Genomic DNA, 8,557 nt, shown 5'->3' on the forward strand with positions numbered 1-8,557 from the left:
GCGGTTTCTCTCTCAAACTGAGTCAAATCCGTAAAATTGTAATGAAGAGGAAAGCAGCGGCTTTGACTCTCTCACCTAACAGGTCGGTATTCATGTCCACCAGAATTATCTACTGATTGGCTGTAGTTTACTTCCCGATCAGAAGGATCCGAATCCTGTTTAATAAAGACCCATTGCCACCTAGGTATCCTTTATCTTCTCTCGTTCCTCTTTGGACAAAGGTTTCAAACCACCAACTCTTTAGAAATCTCTGAGGAGTATGCATCTGGGTAAAGCAATGAATAGGATGTAGATGAAGCCCGGTATGACTCGATGTTTTCACTTTTTGCAAGGTCTGATGATCAACGAGCTAAAAAAAAGGGGGGTATGCGCGCGGGTACCGGTGCAGTTAGTAATTGAGGTCAGTCGACCAGGATCTTATGACTCTTGTCCCCTTCAAACTTAATAGATTAGAGGATTCTAGCGATCCAGGCGAGTAAAATGAAGCAGACGTGGCAGCCGCAGGCAATGATCCAATACCTTTCGTTCTCTTTAGCACTCATTTCTAATTCCTTTAGCTTGGATCTTTTGAATCTGGATAGTTATGAGTACAAAACTCAATAATCTTTCCTAGGATCCCGTGAGGAAGAAGCAAAAGCAGCTGTGGACGATGCTGGAGGCAAGCCTGCAATGTGGGATTATGAAGCCTAGTTAGTTCAGAACTTTTGTGATGATGAGCAATCACATGCATACGCAGAACCTAAAATCTTAGGTGGTGTGACCAGATCAAATAAGTTTTGCTGCTTAATGCTCATTTTATTTTGTTTTGGCAAAAGAAAGACATGCTGATGCAAATGATCGAGCGAAGTATTACGTACAAAGATTTCTCCTTGCTTTTCGGTGGTTGCTGAATCCTACTGGGTAGGGTAGACCAAGATGTTTGACTCGAGGACTCTTCCTACTATTCCAGATTCCATTTCAATGGTAGCTTCTTGGTAGACTTACTTTCTATGGTACACAATCCAGTCAATAAACCTGGCTCATAGGACTTTACAAGTGATCGTGCATCTGCCACTCCTATGCCTTCTTTTCCTCGTCCCGATTTGAACTATGTTAATAATTTTGCTAGATCGGACCATAAAATGGAATTGAGCAGGCATCCCTTGGTCCAATAGATATTTCCTTATGTATGATAGAACTTAGGTGCACCCCAACTTGGGGCTAGCGAGCATGTCTCTCATCTTCCTAGTAAGCACGTCCTAGGTGCATTAACGGCTGAACAGTCTCACTATTCGATGAACTAGGGTGGGCCAGGGAACTCGTAGCTTATGCACGCGCACGAGGCATGAAAAAGGAGGAAAGTCATTACATAGGAAAGGAGCACACGCCATAGAGGAATTATCATGTTATGCCTGGTAAAGAAGCACACTGACTTCAGAAGAAAGAAAAGAAGTCATCCCAGTCATCTACTATTTTCTGCCACTCAAATCCTGATGGATTGAAGAGGAATGGAGCGAATAGCCAAGTGATAACCAAGAACCCTGAAAGGGCGCGGGAAGAGCCCAAGGTTATCCCAATTCCTATGATCCTCGTAAAAAGAGAGGATGGATTGAGATACCCCTTTGCTAACTCCATAGTTAGGACAGGTGCGTCTGCGGTGAGCATAAGAAGATTGCCCTGATAATGGAATTCCGGATCCGCCGGGGTGAGTGATTTTCTTAGGACTGTCAAAAGAGCTCAAGTTTGGCTGATAGCGAACTCCACCAAACGTGATACCCTCCCCAATTGGGGATTGACCCGAGTATTTAGTCATATTCTTCTTAGGAGGCTCCCTTCAGCTTGTGAATCTATTCTAGGATCAATGCATATACTTAGATAGGTTCGATCTGGCTTAAGCTTCAATCCGTCTAAATAGTGTAGCGAGGGACTGGATAGAATAAAAACCGTTTTTATCTGGGAAGAGCGCCTTTGGAAAACCAAGAAGCAGAATGCAGTGTCTGCTATGATTGCCCCAGATGTAAGTTGGCCTCCCCTAGCCACAGCTATTTTAGCCGATTTTTTCTTTTGGATATGGCAAGTGGTTGTAACTGCTAAATACAAATCAATGAATGTACTTGAACTGCCGGTATCAATAAGGGCAATGCCTGTTTCTCCACCAACAGTGACCTTGACTGAAAATGTGCCAGCAGTGACTTGCCCTGAAACTGCATGAGCCGAAATATGCATGAGATACTCATTTGGAGGGGAGTCCTGATCCTGTGGGATTTCTTCTTCTTCTTGTACTGCAATCTCTTCTGTGGCATCATTTGGTGTGTAAGTTTCCTGCATGACATTGATAGTAGGGATTAACTTGCAGAAGTTTTTGATTGGTCTTTTTCATGTCATGGGATAACCCCCCCGAAAGAAGAGTGCAAAGACCAAGTTCCCATTTCCTCCGTTCATCCACGAGAATCGATATTCGTTCTTTCCACTTTGAATACGTCAATTCTCATCCGTTACTTGAGATTCGATACGTAAGATACGTCATTTCTCATCCGTAACTTCCATCCGATAAGGGCAATAAAGCCAAGGCAAGCTCATATTTGCGTATCTAAAGGCTTGGTGTGGAGTTTTGGGGAGAGGGCCTGGGTTTCAGGAGATGAAAAAAGCCTACTTTTACAGCTAAGTGATTAGGACTTGATCGAAAAATATTGCTCTCAAAACATGCATTTTTGAGGTAAACTAGAAAAACACTACTTTTGACCCATAGTGATCCGCACTTTTTTCATTGGAAATGGAGTTTCCTTAGGGAAAAAGGACTTGCTAACTTTTGCAGCTATATGAAACGGACTTGCCTACGGCACTTTTGCACCGAAGAAACTAAAAAATAGTCTTTCTCCGCCTAAAAGCAAGGTAGGATTTCTACGAAACAAGTCCGGATAGGTAACTAGGCGGATAGGAAGGATTTCTACGAGCTTCAGTTCATGAATTGAAATATGCATGCAGCCCATTCATAAGGAGTAGCTGGCTATCCGTGTGCAACACTCATTTCTTTCTAGGAAGATAAGATCCCGCTCTAAGGCATTGGAGCTGCTGGAATATGATACGAAAATACAGATTGATGTTTCTGCTTCTCCTCTCTCGGGAATAGTTTACCGACCGGGCCACCTGTAAATTCTTTAGTTAAAACAGGCCTCGGGAGTAGTCATCCTAGTATCGAAAATCATCTATTTTGCTTTCCGAAGGTAGACAGCAGCGTTGATTCTCCGATTATACGATAGCAACATGTGCGAAGTCTAGTACCAGATCATATCGGGGATACCTAGCTCATCAGCAGTTCATTTCTATGTATGGCGAGAAGTCCAACTGTCAAGCATGGCACGATTCCAGAATCATCGCTTGGCTGCTGCTTAGATGAGATGAAACCTGAGCTGACTTCTCTGTTTTAGTACCGGCCAGGCCTGCTTCTTAAGTGAACTCATCCATTCCCTTGTTAGTACAGAAGGAGGCGATATCGTGTCAATTCCCTAAAAACCATCTTTTCCAATGATTTAGGGCCCATACCCCAAAAATGATGACGAAGAGGTCTTCCTGCTTCAAAAACAGGGCTTCCTGACCCGAGAAAAGAGTGCACATGGAAGTAGTTCCGCTCAATTCTCCAATACGACTTCGGTTGTGACCCCAACCCCACCAAATGGTGATCCTCGAGACCAAAGGGCATTGAACGAGAGAGAAGGAAATCATCCACAGAGAATCGGAGTATCCGACCTAGTGATAGTTAGAAAGAGTTGGCCAATACAGAATCTCATGCGCCTCTCATTGATGAACCCCTTTTTCCTTTATCCTCTACTGGTGGCTGACTGATTGAGCGCCGGTCTCATTCATTCTTTATGAGCGGAAGCCATGCACCTATCACCTATAACCGGAGAAGTACTATACGGCACGGCACCTTCGGCGAGGACTCAACTCAACAGAGAATGATTTGACAAACGTTGATCCATGCTTGGCCTTAGCCTGAGCTCAACTCTGAAAAAGAAAAGAGGAGAATCTCTCTAGCTTGTGGAATCACTTCCCTGGATGCTTAGATAGCTCGAGAAAGTGCGCCACTTCTCCCTTAGAGCCCATCTATCTAAACGGGTATAAAAACAGAGAAATAGGCTCATTAAGTGAAGTGAGAACAGAACTCGATCTTTGCTAGGCGTGAGAAGAAGATATCGGTCCTTTGGCCATCGGGTAAAGAAATCCTTTGAATGGATCAGTGAGTTCCGGCACGATTGCTGGAACGAACGGAATCTACGGGAACGAGATCTTTCTGTTGGCACGATATCTTTCAGGAACTGCGGTAATCCAATCCTTGAGCTAAGGACGAATGCTTGATTTGCAATCTTTCAAGACGATTTTCTTGTAGCAGATGTGGAATCCAGATTGGCATAACGGGTTCTACGTGAAGTCAGCCGTTCGTCATCATTTGAGGGTTCGGGTCGGGATCATGGCCATAAATCGCTACTTTTTCCACTAGAGCGAATAGCATTCTTCAAAACAGGCACAGGACACTAGAGCGAATAGCATTCTTCGAAACAGGCACGCACAGGACTTGAAGCAGAATCAGAGAGTGATCCCTTTCCAACAGACTGATCGAATTCCAGTGATACACTACGCCTGGCACTATTCGTCACATTAGTAGTTAAGTTACTCATTTGTTACGAACAAAGAGACGCTAGAGATTCTATGAACTTCAGATCGATGCCATTCACTAATCTCAATCGTCTTTCTATGGATTTCTGGGCCGATGGGCGATAAACCTTAAAAGTAGCTGCTACGGGCTCTGTGGTGCGTCTCAGAGCCCTTCCCCATGGGGGGTTCCCGTTCTGCTAATCTTGCTATCTTCCCCAGGTTTGCTCGTTTCGATTGGAACTAGAAGTCCGTATTGGTATTTCTTGGTATTGGTAGCAGATGTTCAGCAGTAACAAACAGTAGCTGCAAGTAGATCATCTCTCTTTCTTTCGTACAAGTAGATCGTTGGGATGAGATCTGTAGTCTAAGAATCGGTTCATAGGAAAGCACGCCTTGCAGTTGGCATCGGTAGAAGATTTCCGTCTTGTCCCTCGGAGTGGAGCTAGACTCACTTCCTTTGTTCTAGACATTATATGTTACTCACTGAGGAAGAAGGGAGTAAAGTATCTACACTCGTATCGGATCTGGAGATCTGCCCCGGGATGGAAAGGTATCGATCGACCAAGAAATTGTCGAATTTCTTTGACCTCAGAGCCCGTACAAGCTCTTCTTCCACAACCATATGTGACCTCCCCGAGTTTCGAACCCCTCGCCCTCTAAATGTGGATCTCCTCCTCCTCGTTGTTGCCGTGGAGAGACCTCACGTCTAGTTGAAATAGATGCAAGTAAAACTTTCTGACAGCTATGTGAGCACGGATCTTTCCATCATAAGAATAGGGCTCTGGCAATAGATCAAAATCACTAGTCCATTCTGATTCGGAAGATAGGGCTGGGCTGGCAGGTTCTAGTTTGTTCGCACAAGAAAGAGAAAGAAGTGCATGAGGCAGCACTGGACCAAGTAAAGGTGTCGGATACGTCTCAGCTCAGCTTGAAAGGGAATGTGTTTCTGGGGAATCGTACTTTTGATTCTCAGCTAAAGCCCACCCTTGCCCCCGGAAAGGTTCTCATTCCTCACTGGAGAACACGGCTCCACAACGTATTTGGTAGCGGATCCACTTTTCCTTATCTGTTAACGTATACCTTTCCTCTGCCTATGAGCTAGCTAAAGATCCATCGTTATCCTTTCCGGCAATGGAGGCGGAATCAATGGTCATGTCAGGTTTCGGATTCAAAGAGAGATGTCAAGCAAGCGCCGAAAATGAGTACTCAACTTGCCCGACCCGCTTCTTCCACTAGACCTCGTCTTTCAAAGAGCATCAGCCCTGCAAGCCTAATAGAACCTTGTTTCCCTATTACTTACTTTTGCTTTGAGCGTCGCACTCCAGTGGCTTTCTTTCCTATGGCTTGGATGGGGGTCCTCAACAAGATCTATATCGGTGTCATTATTTACTTATTTAGACGATAGATGATGATAGAGAGCAGACTGGCTCTAAGGAAGAATATCTTAAGTAGTTGAATCCGCTCCGCTAGGTTAAATTGTATGATCTGAATGTAGGAGGACTGCTGCTGGTGACACAATTTCTTTTGGGTCTGAAGAATGAACTCGGAGTTGCAGTGGAAGTGCAGGTGCCTAACTCAATTAGTGAAGCTGCATCTTTTGCTCAATCAAGTGCGGGAAGGAGTTTTGGAGAGAGGCAGGCACTACATGGACAAGAAGGACAGATAAAAACAGTTTTTTCGTACCTTGATTGGACCCACCCAAAAGCAACAGGAATCCCTTTCTCCTCCTATAAGGAAATCTCGTCGTTTCACTCTTCTTCAAGTACCATCGGATTAGTCAACTCAAACGCTGAGAGATTGAGTGGCTATGTGGGGATTAGTCAACTCAATCAAACGGGTTGATTCTTTTGCTCAATCCGTCTAAATAGTGTAGCGAGGGACTGGATAGAATAAAAACCGTTTTTATCTGGGAAGAGCGCCTTTGGAAAACCAAGAAGCAGAATGCAGTGTCTGCTATGATTGCCCCAGATGTAACTTGGCCTCCCCCAGCCACAGCTATTTTAGCCGATTTTTTCTTTTGGATATGGCAAGTGGTTGTAACTGCTAAATAAAAATCAATGAATATACTTGAACTGCCGGTATCAATAAGGGCAATGCCTGTTTGTCCACCAACGGTGACCTTGACTGAAAATGTGCCAGCAGTGACCTGCCCTGAAACTGCATGAGCCGAAATATGCATGAGATACTCATTTGGAGGGGAGTCCTGATCCTGTGGGATTTCTTCTTCTTCTTGTACTGCAATCTCTTCTGTGGCATCATTTGGTGTGTAAGTTTCCTGCATGACATTGATAGTAGGGATTAACTTGCAGAAGTTTTTGATTGGTCTTTTTCGTGTCATGGGATAACCCCCCCGAAAGAAGAGTGCAAATACCAAGTTCCCATTTCCTCCGTTCATCCACGAGAATCGATATTCGTTCTTTCCACTTTGAATACGTCAATTCTCATCCGTTACTTGAGATTCGATACGTAAGATACGTCATTTCTCATCCGTAACTTCCATCAGATAAGGGCAATAAAGCCAAGGCAAGCTCATATTTGCGTATCTAAAGGCTTGGTGTGGAGTTTTGGGGAGAGGGCCTGGGTTTCGGGAGATGAAAAAAGCCTACTTTTACAGCTAAGTGATTAGGACTTGATCGAAAAATATTGCTCTCAAAACATGCATTTTTGAGGTAAACTAGAAAAACACTACTTTTGACCCATAGTGATCCGCACTTTTTTCATTGGAAATCGAGTTTCCTTAGGGAAAAAGGACTTGCTAACTTTTGCAGCTATATGAAACGGACTTGCCTACGGCACTTTTGCATCGAAGAAACTAAAAAATAGTCTTTCTCCGCCTAAAAGCAAGGTAGGATTTCTATGAAACAAGTCCGGATAGGTAACTAGGCGGATAGGAAGGATTTCTACGAGCTTCAGTTCATGAATTGAAATATGCATGCATCCCATTCATAAGGAGTAGCTGGCTATCCGTGTGCAACACTCATTTCTTTCAAGGAAGATAAGATCCTGCTCTAAGGCATTGGAGCTGCTGGAATATGATACGAAAATACAGATTGATGTTTCTGCTTCTCCTCTCTCGGGAATAGTTTACCGACCGGGACACCTGTAAATTCTTTAGTTAAAACAGGCCTCGGGAGTAGTCATCCTAGTATCGAAAATCATCTATTTTGCTTTCCGAAGGTAGACAGCAGCGTTGATTCTCCGATTATACGATGGCAACATGTGTGAAGTCTAGTACCAGATCATATCGGGGATAGCTAGCTCATCAGCAGTTCATTTCTATGTATGGCGAGAAGTCCAACTGTCAAGCATGGCACGATTCTAGAATCATCGCTTGGCTGCTGCTTAGATGAGATGAAACCTGAGCTGACTTCTCTGTTTTAGTACCGGCCAGGCCTGCTTCTTAAGTGAACTCATCCATTCCCTTGTTAGTACAGAAGGAGACGATATCGTGTCAATTCCCTAAAAAACCGTCTTTTCCAATGATTTAGGGCCCATACCCCAATAATGATGACGAAGAGGTCTTCCTGCTTCAAAAACAGGGCTTCCTGACCCGAGAAAAGAGTGCACATGGAAGTAGTTCCGCTCAATTCTCCAATACGACTTCGGGTGTGACCCCAACCCCACCAAATGGTGATCCTCGAGACCAAAGGGCATTGAACGAGAGAGAAGGAAATCGTCCTCAGAGAATCGGAGTATCCGGCCTAGTGATAGTTAGAAAGAGTTGGCCAATACAGAATCTCATGCGCCTCTCATTGATGAACCCCTTTTTCCTTTATCCTCTACTGGTGGCTGATTGATTGAGCGCCGGTCTCACTCATTCTTTATTTGCGGAAGCCATGCACCTATCACCTATAACCGGAGAAGTACTATACGGCATGGCACCTTCGGCGAGGACTCAACTCAACAGAGAATGATTTGACAAAGG

The sequence above is a fragment of the Triticum aestivum genome, chromosome 7B (genome assembly GCF_018294505.1).
Source record: "Triticum aestivum cultivar Chinese Spring chromosome 7B, IWGSC CS RefSeq v2.1, whole genome shotgun sequence".
NCBI classification, from domain to species: Eukaryota; Viridiplantae; Streptophyta; class Magnoliopsida; order Poales; family Poaceae; genus Triticum; species Triticum aestivum.